This window comes from Tupaia chinensis, unplaced genomic scaffold, assembly GCF_000334495.1.
Source record: "Tupaia chinensis unplaced genomic scaffold, TupChi_1.0 Scaffold000532_1, whole genome shotgun sequence".
NCBI lineage: Eukaryota > Metazoa > Chordata > Mammalia > Scandentia > Tupaiidae > Tupaia > Tupaia belangeri.
In genome coordinates, this window is record NW_006160045.1 from 5,897,133 (window position 1) to 5,918,540 (window position 21,408).

General features: G+C 39.5%; 1 protein-coding gene across 1 annotated transcript in view; it reads right to left on the reverse strand.

The window, feature by feature from the left end:
* Positions 1-21,408, reverse strand: part of SMYD3 (SET and MYND domain containing 3) — an 822,936-nt gene that overhangs the window by 352,006 nt on the left and 449,522 nt on the right. The window lies entirely within an intron of this gene.

The following is a 21,408-nucleotide window of genomic DNA, read 5'->3' on the forward strand; positions in this document are numbered from 1 at the left end:
CATATATAATGAGAACTGGCTTATGTGATTATGGAGGCTGACGTGCCATAACACCCCATCTCTACACTGATGAATGAGGAAATTTAGTGGTGTAATTCAGGCTGACTCTCAAGGCCTGAGAACCAGGAGCACTGACGTGTAACTCTGAGTCCAAGGTCAAAGACAGGAGAACTGGTAGGGAAGGGAAAGCGTTAGAGGTGGAAGTAAGAGTTGCTGACTGCTTTAAGTTTCAGAGTCAGAAGGCTTAAAAACTTGGGAATCCAATGTCAGAGGGCAGAACAGAAGATGGATACCACAGCCCGAGAAGAGAGGAGGGACAAACACCCTTCCCTCTGCCTTTTCGTTCCATCTGAGCCTTTAACAGATGGATAATGCCCATCTACCTTGACAACGGTGAGTCTTCTTTAATCAGTCCACTGATTCAAATAGTAATGTTTCCTAAATACCCTCATGGACACACCAAGATAATATTGGCTCTCCGGCATCCCTTAACCCAGCCAAGTCAGCACATAAAATTAACAGCACACTTATCTCCTCTAATGCTTTTCATGGTCCCATACTCTTAGCAAGCTATCCTTCCTGTGAGCCTACCTACCCTAACCATATTGCTGTGTATAAGTGTCTGTCCTCTGCAGACAGCATGCAAACTCTCAGGGCATGATTTATGCCTGACATTTATGAGTGTTTCTCATGTGATAAGCCTTCAATAAAAATGGAAGTGAACTGAATTGAAATGAATGAACATGTCAAGTTCAAAAGTGAGAGCTAGGCTTAGCCCGTGGAGTAGTCAGTAGCAAACTGAACTGCGACGCTGAAAGCCATGTGACTGTGGGTTTAGATACCTGGGTCGACCTGAAAACATGCTGGACTTGTGTGCAAGCATATACCTATGTCCAAGGCCCCGGAAAACTAGAGGGCTGGGGAAGGGGACTGTGGTGTGACAAGATCCCATCAAGGATGCTTCTCTCTCTCCCTCTCCTTCTCTTCCCACCTTCTTCATGCATGCACATGTGCTTACTATGATGACTAAAATAAAATAAACTTCCAAAGTAAGAGTTAAAGGTGTGTATTAGAAAATTGTAAGTCAAAGACCCTAGCAGCCATGAGATCAGTCTCAATTTTAATTTTTATATTAATTCTTACATTTCTGAAATAACATCAATTATTTTGAAAATACCAATGGGACCAGCAGGTGGCGTGGTGGCTAAGGTGCTGGACACTCCCACATGGTCTACCACAGTTCAAGTCCTGGACCTGGTGGCTTGCCTTCTCTCTCTCTCTCTCTTTCACTCTCTCTCTCTCTTTCTCTGCATGTATGTCTCTCTCTGGTAAAATTAAAAAGTAAATGAATGAATAAATAAAATTAAATAAATAATTTTTTAAAAAGAAAAGAAAATACCAAGATCACGGAAAGTGACATTTCTACCCTTCCTCATTTTGGCTGCAAAAATGTCTGTATCTTCAGGCACTGGAAATTGTCCCTCTCTCTGAGATCCGGTTTGTCCATGTGAATAAGCTTATAACCATCACCTGTCCCTTCTCTTCCCTAGCCACGTCTCTTCCCACACTCCTCTACTCTCACATCAGAAACGGGCCTTATATGTATTCCCTCCTCTAAATTCCCAGGTATACTGCTGTAGTTCAGGTCTTTCACATGTCTTATTGAGACCGATTTAACAACCTGCTAACTAGTCTTCCTTCCTGTAGTCTCTCCTTTTAATACTGCCAGAGCCCTAACTAAAATCTGATCATACCTTCAAACCATCTCAGGTGACTAAGAAAAAGGCCAAATGTCTTAGTCTGAATTCAAGGCCCCATACTGTGCTGCCTCATCCGCCCATTCTAATCTCCTCTCCCGTGGTGCACACTAGAGTCACACCAGTCACTTCTCATCAAGTCACCATGTGCTGCACCTCTCCAACTGCATGATGCTCCTTGGACATTACCCTTCTGTGAATCTGAAATAGCCTTTTCTTCCTTTAAGAAGACCCAGTTCAAGGGCCAGCAGGTGGCATGGTGGTTAGGGATACTGGACTCCCACATGGCCAACTGTGGTTTGGGTCCTGGACCTGGCAGCTTGCATTCCCACTTTCCCTCTCTCTCTGTCACTCCATCCCTCTCTGGGCAAATTAATATATCTATATCTATATCTGTATCTATCTATCTATCTATCTATCTATCTATCTATCTATATTAGAGGTTTTTGTTATAGGGCACGTGCGCTCACCAGAAAGACAGAGAGAGACAGAAAGTGAGAAATCACTGCCCAGGGGGGATGGCCACGTCGTAATCCCTTCTCCTCCATTCTCCTCTTGGGATCTTGGGCATGCACGTACACGTACCCGGCGTGAGTTTTAAGCCACCGGGTCCAGGACGAGAACCACAGTCGACTACATGGGAGTCCAGTGACATAGCCATTACGCTAACTGCTGGTCCCTGGGCAAATTAACATAGATAAATAAAGTTAAATAATAGAATTCTTAAAAATTAAAAAAAAAAAAGAAGACCCAGTTCAAACGAGTTTCTCCTCTACAAGATTAGTAAACCTGCCCAATTATAAATCATGACTATTTTCAGGGTTTCTATAACATTTAGTTTATATATATGCTAAGGCACACAAAATATTGGATCTATTCCCACTTTATAGATGAAAATTCCCTGAAATGAAAGTTTCTGAATTATGCATCTTTGAATATTTACTGCCTAAAATAAAGCCCAAGGCAAAACAAGTGCTTAAAAAAAAAAAGTTGAATGAAACTGTCTCTACTTCATAACTCTCAAAGGTAAGAGCAATGTCTTATTTATCACTAAATTGGTAGGAGTACCACCACATCTCCAAGATCAAGACATATCTGTGGAACAAAAAAGTGACCACTCTTAGGGCAAATATGCAGAACAGCTAAACGAGTTAGAATTAAATCTCTGAAAATATAAATATGTCCAAAAATGTAAACATTTTTATTATGAAGTATTTCTGGCACATGAAGACTGGAGCAGGGTGACTCAGCACGTTAACTGACCAGAAACTGCTGTGGACACACTGCGAGATAAGAACAAAAATGAAGAATCAGCATTCAGAAAATTTCCAAATAATCAGACATGACTAAGACATTCAAATGCACAATCACCTGGGCCTGTCTCACTGAAGAAGGTACTAAGGTACTAGCTGGCTGGGTCTTCTCAAACTGTTGTCAGTGCCACGTAGGGTAAGAGCCAGGCTAGTCAGTGTGCTATAAGGTCACATATTAGTCCTCGATAGACTGGAAATGAAAAAAAAAATAAAGCCTTTCACAAGAGACCACCGGAAAAGCACTAGCAAAGGGAATAATATTCAAATTTCCATGTTCCACCACTGAGTTTTCGTATTTACTTTCCATATTTGCTTTAGACATATTTTTCTCCATGACATAAAACATCCTTCCCTAATCCTTGTGTCCCCTTTCCCTCTCCAGAGTCAGCCTCTCCAATATGTTTAAATAAGTTACTGTCAAACAAAAATCAGAGCTGGATAGCAGTTCAAGGGGCAAAAACAGGTTTTATTCAGGACTACTACAGTAGACATAAAAATACTTCATATAGAAATGGGCTCAACTGTGAATGTAGCATGGGGAAGTTGGAACTTACAGCCAAAGAACAAAGCAGCGATCAGTGGACAGAAAATGACTAAGATGAAACACCAGGGATAAGGCAAATTCTGGCTAAACCAGGCTAAGAGAATTCTTGCTGAAGACAGACCAGGATGACCAGACATCACCCAGGAGATGATGGATGAGGAACATGATTAGATATTGAGGTGACCAGGTATGGAGGATGGAGGTGTTCTGGATAAACTGACTTAGCAGAGTCTTGCAAAAAACTGGACTCTACAAGGAATTGTATAAATGGACCTTCAAGGTAAGAGGGTTCAGGAACCTTACTTTTTTATTTTCCTTTGGAGAGGTTTTTGCTATAGGGCACATGCTCTCGCTATAAAGACAGAGAGAGACAGAGAGATAGAAAGTGAGAAATCACCCCCGGGGAGGATGGCCATGTCGCAATCCCTTCTCCTCTATTCTCCTCTCAGGATCTGGGGCATCCACGCACATGCGCCCAGCGTGAGTTTAAGCCACCAGGTCTGGGACTCGAACCATGGTAGACTACATGGGAGTCCAGCAACATAGCCATTATACCAACTGCTGGTCCCAAGTTCAGGAACCTTACGAAAGGCTGGTCAAATACAGGACACTTGTCACTGCTTAATCCTATTTAGGAGCATGAAATTTTCCTGCTAAAGATTAGGGCAATGCTTCTGCTTGCCTCTCTCCCCAAAATAAAAACACTAAAATTAACAATGACAAATGTTATTTTAAATATTTCCATCTATTTAATATTATATAAAAACCTGTGCTGTGTCTCCCATCTGTGCCCTTCAGCTATGACTGATAGACCTAAATACCATAAAATGGCCTACTTCCTCAAACTTCAGATGGAGAAAAACCTTATTAAAATGTTTACAACTTGAATAAAAACAAAACAAAACAAAAAGAACAGTTTCAAGGGTATAGTAAGAAACAGCACAGGTAACTAACTTCCACTAGTAAATCTGGCTGTCTTTTTTTTTTTTTAATTATTTACTTTTACTTATTATTCTTAAATTTGAACAGAAAGAGAGAGAAAGACAGAGAGAGAGAGAGAAAGCAAGTCACCAGATCTAGGACTCACACCTTAGTCAGTCATGTGTGAGTCCAGTGCCTCTCCGCCACATCATCTGCCAGCCTCAAAATAGGCTTTCTAAGAATATTGGACTGATGAGACTTAACCATGAAAGATGCGTATTTCAATATTACAGGTTAGCCTGGAGAGGACTCAGAAGAGAAAAGTACACAAGTAAACAAAAACCTGACAGGTGGTGAGTATGGGCTTCCCCTGGCTAATCACGTGGGCACTGCAATGCCAACATGCCTCTTGAAATTCAAACCTTCTATTTTTGCATTACTGCCAACTCATTTCCTGAACATCCACTGCTAATCAAACTTGTTTGGCCGCCTCCTTATCGAAACTTTACAAAACTTTAATTTCAGCCTCATGAGCCCTGCAGCTGTAAATTAATTGAATAAAATTTACAAGCATTATGCAGTGAGATAAAGCACTTTCAAAGTCTTTTCCCTGTTCAGTTGACTTAGCTGCCTTAGCATACCAGTTTTGCTTGACATAAGTTCAGAGCCCTTGGAAACCTTCCTAATCCTACTCTCTAGGCCTCGTGCCTATTCATGGAACCATGTTAGCCCATATCCAGAAAATTAATAAACCTCAGATGGTTTAAGCACTCAGAAATACTCCTGATACTTTTTGCCATTCATTCCATTGTAGTCATCATTTGCAAGGGAGACTCATCCTCAAAAGACCAAAACAGCAACAGATAAGATCCCTGAGGTTATTAGCATGCAATAAAATATCTTGTTTAAGATTACTGTGGTCTAAAGCTGAAGCCAGGAATTAAGTTTACTTAAAGTAAAATTGCTTACACCTTGGTTTAATGCAGATACTCCCAAAACTGACTTCTGAACTCAGCCATTTCACAGTAAGAATACAAAAATTACCATGATTTTTAAACAGCAAGATGAGTAACGAATTGCTTCCATGTTTGCAAGCTATCCCAAGTGAATGAATCAGCAAATCAGTGGTTACATGCATCACATTGATGGAGAGAAGAAAAAAGACCTTTAACTTTCCAAAGTGAGAAATCCTAATACATTGGGATACCATCATTCATTTATAATTTCTGTATTTACAAAGGAAAAATTGAGATGTCCCCCCCCCACCCCCGTTGATCTTCCAAGCATAATTGGCATTCCTTTGAACACAGTCTTCTTTTTTTTAAAAAAAGAGTTGTTGTTGTTTATAAGGCACACACACTCACTGGAGAGACAGAGAGAGAGAAACCAAGAAGTCACCCCCCCAGGGGGGATAGTCATGTCACAATCCCTTCTCCTCTATTCTCCTCTCGGGATTCTGGGCACACATGCATTCACACCTGATGTGATTTTTCAAGCCACTGGATCCAGGACTTGAACCACGGTTGGTCATCTAGGCGTCCAGCGTCCTAACCACCACACCACTTGCTCTCCCCGAAGTCAAGTCTTTAATCTTCCGTTTTCATCAATTTTATCAGCATTTGGAAGCTGTTCGGTTCCTATGGAACCACAAGGGTAGTGAAACAAGTTCTAAAGCCTCCATCCCATGTCAGAAGACCTGAGTTTGAAACAATCTCTGGTATTAACTGCTAAGAGACTTTATACAGATTCCATAAGTCCTCTGAAATATTGTTCTCAATAGTAAAGTGAAGATAATAATAGCTCTCAAGCACAACTGGCATGAACATGAAATAAGTGAAAATAATGCAAGATTGGACATATAATAGGTTCTCTATGAAAAAACTTTCAAACTGTAAATAACTATTTTTTTCCTTCTTCATAAAACAAAACAAAAACAAAAACTATGTAACCAATATATCCCATTGCAAATTGCTCTTTAAATATGTTGTGTTATACCAAGACCAGGCAAGTTCACAAAGAGGTTATTTTTATAATTTAATTATAATTTAATCACAGAAAAGGTCAGACTATCCACCAGTTGATGGCTACAGAAATCTTTGCTCTCCTTCTCCTCCCAACAAAAAATGGATAGAGTAAGTTCTTGAAATAAATGTTATCTTCTCTTAGTAATTTCAGACAGTGGGAAAATTAGCTAACTCAAAGTTCATTACATAAATAAAATCTCCAACACTTGTCTCTTTAGACAAAAAGCAGATGGAGACAATACAAAAGATTGCTAATGCTTTGGCAAACTAATCATTCTTCCAAATGTCATCTACAAAATCCCATCAGACCTCCCACTGGGATGCCATGGGAACCCCTTACGGCAATTATAAGTGTATGTAACTCAAAACCAGAAACACCAGAGTATTTTTAAACAACCTCCCAGATAAGTAAATCCAGAAAGAAATAACTGTCTATATCACAAAATCATTGGTTCAACTCGCTAAAGTTAAAGAAGAAAAAAATACATACATCTCTACTTTATTATGTAACCTCTAAACAATAAGAACTTTAGTAAACTGTCACCAAGAAAAAAGCTAAACCTAAGTCTGGGTAGTTTCTGGAAAGAGAAGTCCAGAGAAACGTTACCATACAACGAAAGTTATAACTGACCTTTAAGAGCTAGTCTTGTTTCTGTCAAGAAGCAAAAGCAATTCTTGGATAAAGAAGAATTCAATGGAGGAACTCAGGCAGATGGCTGAAGTATCCATCCAAACACCCAAGTACATTTACCAAGCACCTCCTACATCAAACACTGTGCCAGATGCTATGGAACAACAAGAAGAAAAAACAATAAAATTTGTCTCATACTGAGTGGTAGTCCAGGGAAGCCAGCGAGGGCACAGGTTATGCCCTGATGCAGGTATCCCAGAAAATCACCCTACTTAACAATCTCAGCAAAGAGATTATGTTCTCCTAAGATTAATGCTATCAATATTCACCCAGTCTCTCAAGCTCACCTTCTCTAAGCTCCTTGCTTCATTGAGTTTCAGATATACCTCTTCAGTATTATACAAGTCAATTTTGGCATCACAATCGCATATAAATCAATTCTGCCATCACATTCACTACCTGCTGTCTAACGTGTACCCTACACATTCTACTATAAATACTATAAATGCTTCCCCCTCAGCGTCCCCACAATCAGCGTCCCTACCCTGCATTCTGTTCACTGCTTTGTTACCAAAGTTCTTTTCTCAAACATGAATCTGATTTCACTCCCTTTCTTAAAAACCTCTAGTAGCTCCTGCTCAGTACAGAGGGTCACGCGTCACTTAATAATGGGGATACATGTCGTAGAATGTATTCAGTATCATCAGGGAATTCCATCATTGCGTGAACACCGCAGAATGCACTTACATAAACCGAGATGCTATGGCGTGGTACACACCTAGCCTATCATTATCTTACGGATCATATTATAAATGCGGTCCGTTACTGAGTGAACCTTACATAGCGCGTGACTGTACTTAACTCAGCGCAGCACAGCCCAACTTCTCTCAGGACTCTACAACTTGGCACATGCTGTTCTTCTCCTGGAAGGTCCTTCCTCCTCGGCTTTAGCCTGGCTAATTCTTTTTCTTTGTTTTAACGAACTATTTCCTGTAAAGTCTTCATTGACTTCAGGCATCGGCATATCTTTGCTCCATCCCTCTGTGACACACTGCATATGCCATAAAAATGCACTGAGTATGTTGGTGTGATTTTATTTTCTCTGTCTCTCTTTTTTTTTTTCTTCATGACTATGAACTCCCTGAGTTCAGGGACCATTTCTTAATCATCTCCTAGAGCCTGGCACAATGCCTGACACAAAGAAAATATTTGATTAAAATGTGATGAATGGACTAAGAGAATTACTAATCTATTCTAACTGCAAGTCTAATAAAAGAAATTACTGCCTATTAGTTTGGGACTGTACCATATTACAAAGATAAAATTACGCTAGTCCTGATAAAGAAATACCATTATAGTCTAGAAACAGCCTGCATATAACATTTTTTCCTAAACGGACTCTTTACCATTCGGTTGTACCAGCCTACTAACGGGTGGCTCTACAGCAGGCACTTGGCATCTGCATTCATTTGTGGTTTAAAGCTAGCTCAAGGTAAAATATGATTGGTGTCTGACAAACTTATTTTTAAGCTTAAGGTCATATTTTATTAGAAAAAAAAAAACGCTATATTCTAAAAATCTGAAGAATTTCTTTTCTTTTTCTTTTTTTTTTAATCTCCCTGTGCAGCCAAAACCGCTTTATGACGGAAAACCTTAATTGCTTGCTGGTTTCCAGGAAAGCCATTAACTTGCGTTTAAAAATTCAGGTTTCATCAACAACTTCACACTTCCATCTCTCATCGAAAAAATGAATAGAAGCCTCTGACTTGGTTCTTGCTTATGATCAAACCACTGATTACAGATCTCCTGGTTTCCAAGTTTGTTTCACTAAAACGAATTACGCCCAAGGGGCTAGCAGGTGGCATGGTGGTTAAAGGCGCTGAACTCCCACACGGGTCAAGTCTCGCTGCTTTCTTTCTCACTTTCTCTCTCTCTCTCTCCCTCTCTCTGGTCAAATTTAAACAAACAAACAAATAAGTAAATAGTTAAATAAAATAATTCTTAAACAAATGAATTACACCTGGGGCTGCAGGTGTACAGGTGTAAACCAGGGAGGGGGCTGCTCAGGTGGAAAGCAGCCCAGCCTTACTGCAAGGATGGCAGTTTGCCACTTGGGAGCTTGGAGGGAGAAGCAGAGACCTGAGTAAAAGCTCAGGAGTGAGTACCTTTCTTATAGGCTCCCAGGGCTCCTCATCGATGTCACAGGAAGGCAAAATGTTTAGGATGAGACTGGGAGTCAAAACAAGCAGTGAGGACACTGTTAAAACGGTAGGCAGTTAAGCTGCAGCCACAAGAGGTAACCTCTCTTCAGTCATATATTCAAGTTATTTCTTATTCAGCAATGCGCACCGCCTCCAAGGTAGGCAAACTCAGAAGTGGCAAACCTTGGCAGCAAGTGAGTGGAAACTGCAAATTACTTGTCAGTTAAATAACGGTCATGGGCTCAGAAACCAGAAATCTGGCTCAGTTTCCAACTAGACGTGTGGTCTTGCACGTCGATTAACCTTTTGGGGATTAAGTTTCTTCGTTTAAGAGCAAGAATCCAATCAGATGATCTCTTAGGTCCCATCTAATTCTAAAGTACTACAATCCCATGTAATGGTTCTAAATCATGAACATTAAGAAAAATGAGAATTTTAGATACTTCCCAAATAAAATGTAAAAAATAACCCCTTATAAAGATGTTTCTTTTTTCACTAGCCATCAGAAAAATCACCAAATCCTTGCCAAAAGAGAAACGAATGCAAAATAGATAAACATAACACTGGAGCCTTCCCAAAAACCCTGACCCATGCATACTATCTGAATACAGCATGGTATTCATATGACAGAAACATGCTCAGGGCTTTCATATCCTCCTTAAGAGCTCATGAATAGTTTCATCCCCAAAAGAAGACAGCTCACATGTTTATCTTTCTTAGTTGAGAGAATCCAAATGCTTCCACCATTGATGCTGTCCATGTGGTCCCACCTATAGCAACTAGTCCTACTACTAGCACTAATCCACTAAGTTTAATTCTCTCTAATTTTGACTCAAGAACAATGATCTTAATGGTTACACGTGTGGGCCAGTGTGGCACAGAAAACCACACTGGGGGTCCAGATACTGTGGCCTGGGTGGTGTGGGACACCACTGTGAGAGACTAGAGCCACATGAGAGGCCCAGATTCAGTTCCTGAACCAACCTAGGACAGGCCTGAGAATTGTTTTATCTGCCTTAATAGTCACCTGGGTATCTTTTTTTTTTTTTTTTTTTGAGAGGTTTTTGCTATAGGGCACATGTACTCGCCAGAGAGACAGAAAGAGAGAAATTATCCCCCCAGGGAGGATGGCCACGTGGCAATCCCTTCTCCATTCTCCTCTCAGGATCTTGGGCATGCACGCACATGTGCCCGGTGTGAGTTTAAGCCACCACCAGGTCTAGAACTCGAACCGCGGTCAACTACATAGGAGTCCAGTGACATAGCCATTATGCTAACTGTTGGTCCTGTCACCTGGATATCTTTTAAAGAGCTTACTTGAGGTGTGTGTCTATCATTCCTCTGTATTAGTGCTTTTGTTTCAGGAGGACTGGTTTCATTCCTATAGTGAGGTTTCTACATAGCTCATGAATAAACTGATCTTTCCTCTGGTTTCTCCTGGAAAGGACAACGCATTGTACCCAATATTCATCAAACAGGAGACATCCTCTCTGCAACCCACAGCATTTTGCTGGTTCATGCAGCGCTACAGTCACAGCCATCTCTCTGGAACAGACCAAGGACGGCACGTTTTCAGACTACTTTCACCATGTGGGGTGAATCACATGGTCAGCAAGTCTGCTCATACAAGACCTTGCTTATGATAGACCTTCAAGAGCTGTTTATTCACCAGCTGTCGATTTATGTTAGTTGTACAGAAATTCATTTGAGGAATATTACTTGTATTAGACTATGCCTAACCTTGGAAAAGATTCTGTTTTATTTGATAGGGGAGTGATTACCTGAATAGAGTGGGCTGCACACTCCCTGCACATATAAAATTCACTATCAAAGCTTCTCAAGCACATAATACGGTATACTCTGCCTCTGAAAGCAATATTCTTCTTGCTCGAGTGTTTAATTTATAAGATGATTGACTTATTTTCACTAGATTAAAACTGTATTGCATGTTACAACTGTTCCCAAATCTACATTTACAAGCTAATTCTTCATAAAGTAAGATAAAGTATCAGACAGAAAGAAGAGCTAGCCTTCATTTTCTTGTAGCTGCCAAAACTTGTGCTATTTGTTCTAAGAGTTCCATCAAGTGTTATGAAAAAATTCAACATTTGTCAATTTTGGAGAAATTTTTTTAAATGGTCAAATGTTCTCACAAATCTATGTTAAAATTTTGTAATTATTACATTTAGATTGTTTCCTCCAAGTCAACTTTTCACTAAACACTCCTAAATAAGGTTAATGATTGGGGTCCTTTGAAGGGAAGCCTACCGGTGGTAACACATAGATTGCTACTAGAAAATAAACCAGAGCTAGCTGTATCCAGTTTTTTATTCTTTCTATACTATTGGGTTGTCAGAAAAATCAAAATGTATTTTTTTCTACACAAAAATGCATTGCAACTTTTCTGACAACCCAATATATAAGATAAAACCACTGAAAAACTTACACTGGGAATTATGTGCATTTTGAAAAACTCAAGCTTAGAAAAGTAATATTTTATTTATTTTGGTATTAAAAGACAAAACAAAGTAAAAAACAGGGTTTACTAATGCACTTTAAATATATATACTTTGAAGGCCAGCTAGGTGGCATAGTGGTTAAAGAAGTTGGATCCCACATGGCTGACAGTGTGGTTCATGTCCTGGACCCAGTGACTTGTAAAACATGCTGGGAGCATGTGCACGCATGTCCAAAATCCCAAGAGATGAAGTGTCCAAAATTCCAAGAGATGAATGGAGGATAAATCTCTCTCTCTCTCTCTCTCTCTCTCATACATGCCCTGTAGTAAATTAAAACACACACACACACACACACACACACACACACTTGGAGGTAGGCAGAGTGGTGTGCACTGTAGTCCCAGCTACTTGGGAAGCTGAGGCAGGATTGTGAATTTGAGGCCATCCTACAAACATAGTGAGACCTTGTCTCAATAAATAAATAAAAATTTTAAAATATATTTGAAAAAGAATAGAAACTATTTCATTTGCGATAAATAGGGTTTACAATAAATAGAAGCTATTTCATAATAAGCATTCAAAGCAACAGTAATATATTTTTACAAAAATAATCCTTTTAAAAATGATGTATTCATTATTGTTATTATTATTATTTTTTTTTTAATTTGCTATAGGGAATCTGTGCTTGCCAGAAAGAGATAGTGATAGAGAGAAAGAGAAAGCAAGCCACCAGGCCCAGGACTCAAATTGTGGTCGGTCAGTGCCAGAACTACCAAACCACCATCTGGCCCCAGAAAGAATTCTTAAAGCATAGGTAAAAATACTAATGAAGACCATACCTTTTAGCTGCTTTATAAAAAACAGAATATATTTAATTTTTAGAAAGGAGCAATACTATTTTTCTCATGAGAATTATTGTCAAAGAGAATATATATTTTAAGAATCAAGGTTTAGAATTGCTCTCCGCCATTTTTTTTCATTGCCAGAGGGTGAGAGGAAGGGAGTAAGCACCCCCCAAAAGGGCACGCTCACACCACAATCCTTTTCCCTCCATTTCTCTATCCTGTCTGGATTCTGGGCACACCTACACAAGTGCCTGGTATGTTTTCCAAGCTGCCAGGACTGGGGTTTGAACTGTGGTCAGTCATGTGATATTCAGCTTTCAAGGCACAGCACTTAATCACTGCACAGCAGAGCAGGCCTGCTCTCCACTTTTTAAACAAAGTAAAACCCACCAGCAATCTGAAAAAACAATCTAAAAAATTTTTTCTAATTGAATGGTTACAAACTAGATCAATAAAAAGTGGTATATGGAAATAAAATCAGTCTAAGTAAGAAGAATATTTAAATGTTTTTCCCTCTTAGATTGTTGGCTGATGAATAAAACTGAGAACTTTGTTTTCACCAATAAGTCTAAGTACTAAAAAGCATCAGTATGGTATGTTGTGCTGTTGTTAACATGATAAAAGGAACTAAAGAGAATGCCCCTGGCTCTTAAAAGTCTTTAAGTGAGAGAGCCATAATTTATCATGTTACATTATTATTTTCTATTTGTGTATTTGGTTCTCCCATAGACAGTGAGCTTCTTGTGTGCCAAAAAGTCTGTTTCCTGCTCATCCTGTGTCTTCGGCCTTGGTCACAACTAGCACTCAAAAAAAAATTCAAAAGTACAGCAACTTAAAATCATACATATGACTCTTTTAGGAAGAGGGCATAAATAACAATAAACATATTTGCTGAGAAAATAACACCTCACTCTACTCTTTTGCAGACCCCCTACTCTGCTGAATCACCATCATAGGCACGGAGGTGGCTACTTAGCACTCCCTGGAATCCTATTTAGAATCCACAAAAGAAAGAGAAGTCCACCAGGCAGCATGGTGATGGCATTTCTTGGTGATGATTGGTAGTTTTTCTTGCTGGGACTTACAACTTAAACTTATAGCACTAACAGAACACCATTAGCAGAAGGAGGAAAAAATCAAAAGTCCAAATGGACTCTGACAGGACAGTTTTAAGAATTTATAGCCATTCCGGCTTCCAACCAAGGTAGAGAAACTGTAACGGGGTATGGCTTTCCACATGGAACAACCAAAAACCAATGGCTTCATGACTCTGACCAAGAACAGTGATCACGGAGAGGCAGGAAACGAACAAAAGGATAACCCCGTCTTACTGACTAAGAGAGTTACCAGATGATTGGCCCAGCGAGGTAGAAGTCAGGTAGAGGCTGGTGGCCTCCTGAGTCAAGGTGACAGTGTTGACAGTACAGGGACACTAAGGAGGCTAGAGTTCACAAGTCAGAATTCTAGAGAGGAAAACATTACAGAGAAAGAGCTCCAAAATTCTGCCAATAGTCATCCTTACATATTCAATAGAGTTCTGATTAGCACATAAATGTGAGGATACTATCTGAGGCTGGGGAAATAAACGGATGAAAGGATTAGTGGTAACACTGCCTGGTACCCAAACAAGACCAGGAATCGTACCTGTTCCCACCCGCCAGTGGCGAAAACTTAGCGACTTGTCTCAGTAACTTGTCATAGACTAAAACTGTTCTGGTCTCAGCTAACAAATCTTAAAAGCAGAATCTTCCAAAATAAAACTGTTTTCAAGTAACTTAATTGTGTTTCAGAATAAGATAAAGAATATTTTTAGAGACTACAAAATATATCCAGCACCCAGGAAGGTAAACATCAAACATGTGGCATTCAGTCAAAAATTACTAAGCATGGCCCAACCACAGCAGCAGACACTGCTAAGACATTATGCTCCTACAGGTTGGGACCATATGACAGACCTGAGTTCAATTCCCAGTCCAACCTGGAGATTGGGTATGGTGGTGGGAGGCTGAAGCAGGATTGAAATAATGAGACCTAGTCTTTAAAAAAATTAGAAAATTACTAGGCATAAAGAGAAGCAGGAAAATACATTATGAGGAGAAAAATCAACTGAAACCAACCCAGAACCAATACAGATGTTAGAATGAATAAACAAGGGCATTAAACTAGTCATGAATGTTTTCCATGGTTCAAAAAGATAAACAGAGACATGGAAGCTACAAAAAAAAAAAAAAAAAAAAAACAAAATCACATTTCTAGAGATAAAGCCACAAAATCTGAGGTGACAAGTACACTGGGAGTAACAGCAAGTAACATGCTGCAGAAAAAAAAAAATCACTGAACTTGAAGATGCAGCAATGGAAACTATCCAAAATAAAACGGAGAGAAAATAATTTTTGTAAATGGAAAGAAGGATCAGTGAGCTCTGATACAGCTTCAAGAGACAATATACATACACACGCATACAAGGAAAGAGCAGTCTAGTTTCACTGAGTTGCAGGCCGTTTTCACTGGACAATTATTTCACAATGTCATAGACACAGATGACAGCAAAGGTAACTTTCTAGAAGAAATAGGAGCCCATTACTTTTACACAGTTAGCACTTATCAAGAACTCCTACAACGCAAGGAAAAAATGAAGACTAGGATGAGAGGAAATGGAGATGAGCCACTAAGGGCTTTCAGTAAGAAAGAATTATAATACTAAGCCAAAAGCTCTCTGAGATTGTAACAACCTTGCATGTGTGCACACACTCACACCAAAGTGCATACACACATGTGTAAACAGCCAAACACTAGGTCATGCCAAATATTAATACATCCTTACCATTAGAGTACAACTAGTATTTCTCACTTTGAAAATCACATTGAGGCCATTTATTTCATAACTTATAAAATAGGGCAACAACGGGACCAGCAGGTGGCGTGGTGGTTAAGGTGCTGGACACTCCCACATGGCCAACCAAGGTTCAAGTCCTAAATCTGGTGGCTTGCTTCCTCACTTCCTCTCTCTCTCTCACTCTCACCCTCTGTCTCTCTCTGGTCAAACTAAAAAATAAATGAATGAAAAAATAAAATAAAATAAATAATTATTTTTAAAAATGGGGCGACAACAAAGAAATCAATAGATTAAATTTACCACAGTATAAAACAACACACATAATGGATTTAGAACAGAACTGCAGATTTATTTTCATTGGTTCCTTGCAGAGGAAGAGGTGAAAATAACTTGGCGATTGCTCCTTTCACTTGTAAACTAGTGCAGAGAAGCACCTGCTAATCACTAAACATTGCTCTTTATCTTAAACACAGAATGCATCAAAATAACAGAGATGCTTTCTTTCTTTCGGAGAGATGTCTTTCTTTAGTTGTGAAAGAGAAAGAGAAATACAGAATACTAAAGAGAAACAGAACAGCTTTCATACAATATAGCTAGTTAGCCAGGCCCATCAACATGACTTAAGTCATCCTTTACAGAAAAATAATATTGCTCCAATTAATTAGAAAACACATTTTCAAAGGTCAAAAGCATGAAATCAGTCAACTGATTCCTTTCAACAATAAGGAGAAAAATCTGCAAAGGCAATACTTAAAAAATAAAACAAATGAAAAAATTAGACCACTAATTTCAAAACCAAACTTCAGTGAAAAGGCAATAACTTCCCTTTGTTTTTAATAAGAAATAAAATTATTTTCCTTAGAAACTCTAACTCTAGTGGATAAACAGACTAAACCACAAAAACCCACTGGAGCATCTGCTTCTCTATAACACACAGGATGGCTGGTGGAAAACAAGCTGCAGTGTATTATAAACAATCCATTCCGCATTTGTTCATCAGGTCTCAGAAGAACAAGGAAACGCACAAATATTACATCCACTTTGCAATGTCTGTGGAACAGAGCTAAAAGCGATAAGTAGAAATCTGAATCCTGTCATTTGAAACTTATTTCTAATCATTTTTAGGTTTAAATAAATACAATTAATATATTTTCAATTTCCATTTAGCATATTGACATTGCACAACTTCTGTCAGAAGGAAGCAAATCAGAGTGTTTGCTTTCTAATTGGTTTCTCTGCTGCCCCCTTCTGCTTAATCAGGGCATAGGCTGTCCTTTTTACATAAATGTCAAAAACACTTCTAAACCAGGATTCACTGAATAAAGAATCAAGATAGGCATTGAGGTGTAATTATCGCACTTTTTAAAAAGAGTTTTCATTTTGTAACAGAAGTTATTTCACGTGCAACCTAAAAGCTGATACACATGTAAGGTTATATAAACCCAGTCATTAAAAGACAAGGCTTCCTTCCCCTTCCACTCTCTCTCTCTTTCAAACTTGGAAATCCACTTGTCACACATACAGCCAGTAACTTCAAGAATCTTCCACAGTGGGACAGGCAGTTAGCGTAATGGCTATGTCGCTGGACTCCCATGTAGTCGACTGCGGTTCGAGTCCTGGACCCGGTGGCTTAAACTCATGTCGGGCGCGTGTGCGTGCGTACCCAAGATCCCGAAAGGAGAATGGAGGAGAAGGGATTGCGGCATGGCCATCCCCCCTAGGGGGTGATTTTTCGCTTTCTATCTCTCTGTCTCTCTTTGTCTGGAGAGAGCACATGTCCTATAACAAAAACCTCTCAGAATCTTCCACAGAAAAAACATTACTACTTTAAAAATGGGATTCTTTCACTCCTGAAAAACAGTGGAATAACGTTATTTCCTTATCACTGGTCAAGTGTGTATATTCTTCCTGACAGTATTTCTTTCTGCTAGGAAATTATGAGCATCATGACTTTTGATACATCTGTCTTTCTATCTCACTATCACCACATGCAGCAGTTAGCACAGGTTCCCAGGAGAGGAATACCAATAATTGTATAATCCTGATAATGAACTTCTAAAGGCAAAGGACTACGAGAATGGCAAATGCTTTGGAAAATGCATAGATATTGTTAGCAACCAAGTATATAAACCTGAAGTGCTACAAAATTTTGCAAATAATTATTTTAAAAAGATAATAGAGAAGTTTAAGGGAAATATTTTAGCTCAACTGAACTCTGCCTTCTTTTTTTCCCAAAACTCTAATGTCAGCCAAAAACAAAACAAAACAAAAGTCAGAAGCAGAACACCTAAGTGCTACCTTGAAGGCTACATGATGCGATTTTTTTCCAAACAGAAGGTCAATTAAAAATGAAATCACAAGGGACCGGCAGTTAGCATAATGGCTATGTTGCTGGACGCCCATGTAGTTGACCGTGGTTGAATCCCGGACCCGGTGTCTTAAACTCACACCAGGCGCGTGTGCGTGTGTGCCCAAGATCCCGAGAGGAGAATGGAGGAGAAGGGATTGCGGTGTGTCCATCCCCCCTGGGGGGTGATTTCTTGTTTTCTGTCTCTCTGTCTCTCTCTGTCTGCCTAGGGAGCGCATGCACCCTATGGCAAAAACCTCTCCGAAAAAATGAAATCACAAGATTTGTAACTCAACTCCATTCCTTATTGCAAATAAGACTCTTAGAGACACCGTTGATGCCTCCATAAACTCCTACTGGGAAGTTATATGTGCGGGTATCATGTGGAATATGGTGCTCCTGCAACCCAATGATCAAAATATGTCAAGCTAGAACTATCACTAAGCCTACTCAAAGATATCAGCGAAGAGAAACATTAAAAAAACAAACAGTGGAGTAACTATTTCTGTAAATTTCATGCTGCATTCACTTGCTCTCTAAAAAATCCTCCATTCTCGGGGACCAGCAGTTAGCGTAATGGCTATGTCGCTGGACGCCCATGTAGTCAACCGCAGTTTGCGTCCCAGACCCGGTGGCTTAAACTCACACCAGGCGCGTGTGCGTGTGTGCCCAAGATCCCGAGAGGAGAATGGAGGAGAAGGGATTGCGGCGTGGCCATCCCCCCTGGGGGCTGACTTCTCGCTTTCTGTCTCTCTGTCTTTCTCTGTCTGTCTGGCGAGCACATGTGCCTTATAGCAAAAACCTCTCCAAAAAAAAAATCCTCCATTCTCTACCAGAAAAATCCTTATAAATCCAAATCTGATATTATAACATTCATGCAGGTGATAGGAAGTGGTATTTACTCTCCTACACCCATTCTCCCTTCCTCACTTTTTAATTTACTTTTAAATGTATGCTAAATGAAAATATTAAGAGAGCCGGTAGGTGGCATGGAGGTTAAGGCGTCTGGATCCTCCATAGTTGACTGCATGGTTAAGTCCCAGACCTGGTGGCTTGAAAAACACACAGGGGTGCATATGTGTGCATGCCCAAAAAGTCCTGAGAGGAGAATGGAGGAGAAGGGTCTGTAGAGTAGCCATCCTCACTGTGGGGTGCTTTCTTACTTTCCGTCTTTCTCTGTGTCTGTTTCCAGTGAGTGTATGCGCCCTATATCAAAACAGGAAAAAGAAAGGAGGAGAAAGAAAGAAAGAAAGAAAGAAAGAAAGAAAGAAAGGAAGGAAGGAAGGAAGGAAGGAAGGAAGGAAGGAAGGAAGGAAGGAAGAAAGAAAGAAAGAAAGAAAGAAAGAAAGAAAGAAAGAAAGAAAGAAAGAATACTAAGTGAAACTTCAAGAGAACTTACTTTAAAGGCATGAGACTTGTATCTTTTGGGTCTTCTGCTTTTCTACCCTTTTCATCAATGCAACTGGAGCACCAGCCACCTTGAACCACACGGGACTTTGGAGTTGAAAGTCAGGTACAGCTCAACCAAAAGACAGACTCAGCTTTGGGATTTTTTAAAAAAGATGTTATTCCAGCCCTGGAACATTCACCTCCAGGCTTCTTTCACAGGAGACTATCCTTGTATGCTTACACTACTGCAGCTGGGTCTGCTTTTTGAAGTCAGTGTAGATTGTAGTATACTCACTCGCAGACAACTCTTGATCACTCATCAGAAGTTCCAAGCTGGGGCCAGCAGATGGTGTGGTGGTTGAGGCACTGGATTCCCACACTGCCACATTGGGGACCGCAATTCGAGTCCCAGACCTGGAGGCTTGCTTTCTCACCTTCTCTGTCTCTTTCTGGTGAGCACATGTGCCCTATAGCAAAATTTAAAGTAATAACAATGAATAAAATTAATATATTTTTTAAAGTTTCAAGCCTTTCTGCACTATAAAAAATTTTAAAAAATAATAATGAATAAAATTAATAATTTATTTTTTTAAGTTTCAAGCCTTCCTCTCCAGCTTAATTTTTTTTTTGCCAGTTTTCCTTAAGATGTTCTTGTTTATGTAGAGAAAGAAAATATTTCTTTTTTCACTTATCACTAAATTCATGACTGAGATTCCAATAAAAGACAGATAAGCAAGAAAAAAGAATACAAATGTAGGTAGTATGGTGGTTAAAGGACTGGACTCCCACATGGCCGACCTCAGTTCAAGTACCGGATCTGGTGGCTTGCTTTCTCACTTTCCCTTTCTCTGTCTGTCTCTTGTAAAATTTAATAATAAACAATAATAACAAATAAAATCAAACAAATACATACTTTAAAAAAAGAATACAAATGTATTTATAATATAAAATTTATGTGACATGAGAACCTTCAGAATAAAGATCTGAAAAAAACAGTAAAACTTGTGTCTTGTTATGCTTAGGTACGATGAAGAGTGGACACTCAGGGGTCAGTATGATTGGACAAAGGGGATCTAATCTAATGATAATAAATGCGGGCATTTAGCAAGGCCTGTTCAGATTCCTCTTGGCTGTCTGTCTTTAAGAATAAGGATGTTCCTTTCCTCCAGTTATGGGAAGGGCACCTTTGGAATGAAGGGTTTATGATCTGCTTTGGGGCAAAAGGTCGAGGGAAACACGACTGACTTTCCTGCTTTTGCTGTTTATTTAAATGCCAAGGTACCAAACTCAGCCTAGCTTATCAGGAATCCCAATTTTCACGGATCACATTCCATTGTCTAAAACCAGACTCCAACCAACCCACTATTGACTTATTAAGCTCTTAGTCCAAATTCCTAAACAAAGTGGATAGTTCCTTGTGCAGTCTCTGCTCGCCCTCTCTTCCAGTCCTAGTGAAGCTCTCCTCTCCCTCTACAGCATCCTATTCACAGTTCTACTTGTTGGTTTCTTAATCATCTGTATATCTATCTATCTTCTACAAATCAATGGGTTCCTGGGATCAGGGAGTATGTCATGTTCATCTCTATATTCTTAGCACTTGGCATAGTTCCCGGCTCATCATGACCTGGCTGGGCGGCCAATATTTTGATTTATAAATAATGGGTCACAGGCCAGCCAAGCTTGGATGTGATTTATTCTGTGAAATCATCTGCAACCCAACCTGTGCCCTGTATGCCTCCCGAACACTCTGAGCATAGCACTGAATAATGTACTGAAGTTAGTTATTTACACCTCTGCCTCTCCTGCTAGCCTGTGAGATCCAGAAGGGCAGGGACCATGCATTACACAAGTGGAACTTCCCATTCTGAGCACTGTGGCTGGCCTACAATAACCTGCTAATAAACACTTATTCAGTGTTGACTAAAAATGACTAAATAAAACATGGTTTTCTTTCATCTCATTTCATTACACATTGCTACAGTGAGAATACAAAAATGAGTAAGACATAGTCTCTGCTTTGAGAAGGCTACTTTCTAATAAATTAGAAATATATTAGAAATATGAGTATAGCTATGAAGACAGAGCATGTTGTATATGAAAGCTTTAGCCCCTATCCAGTACTAATCTTTAAATATATATAT